Below are 240 nucleotides of genomic sequence, written 5' to 3' on the forward strand. Positions count from 1 at the left end.
ACGGTTTCCTCCCGAAGTCCATTCTGTAAGAAAAACCGTCTCTCCAATTCACTTATTGGCAACTCTATTTGTGATAACAGGTCCTGAAACTTGGAGATATACTCGTGATACTTTCTGGTCTGCTTAAGACGAAACATCCTTTCACGAAGATCGTATTCGAAGTCTTTCGGACGGAAACGAGGGCGTAACTGACTCTTGAACAGTGCCCACGACTTGTGAACATTCATGCGCTCGCAGTCT

The sequence above is a fragment of the Plasmopara halstedii genome (genome assembly GCF_900000015.1).
Source record: "Plasmopara halstedii genome assembly, contig: Scaffold_555, whole genome shotgun sequence".
Taxonomy (NCBI): domain Eukaryota; phylum Oomycota; class Peronosporomycetes; order Peronosporales; family Peronosporaceae; genus Plasmopara; species Plasmopara halstedii.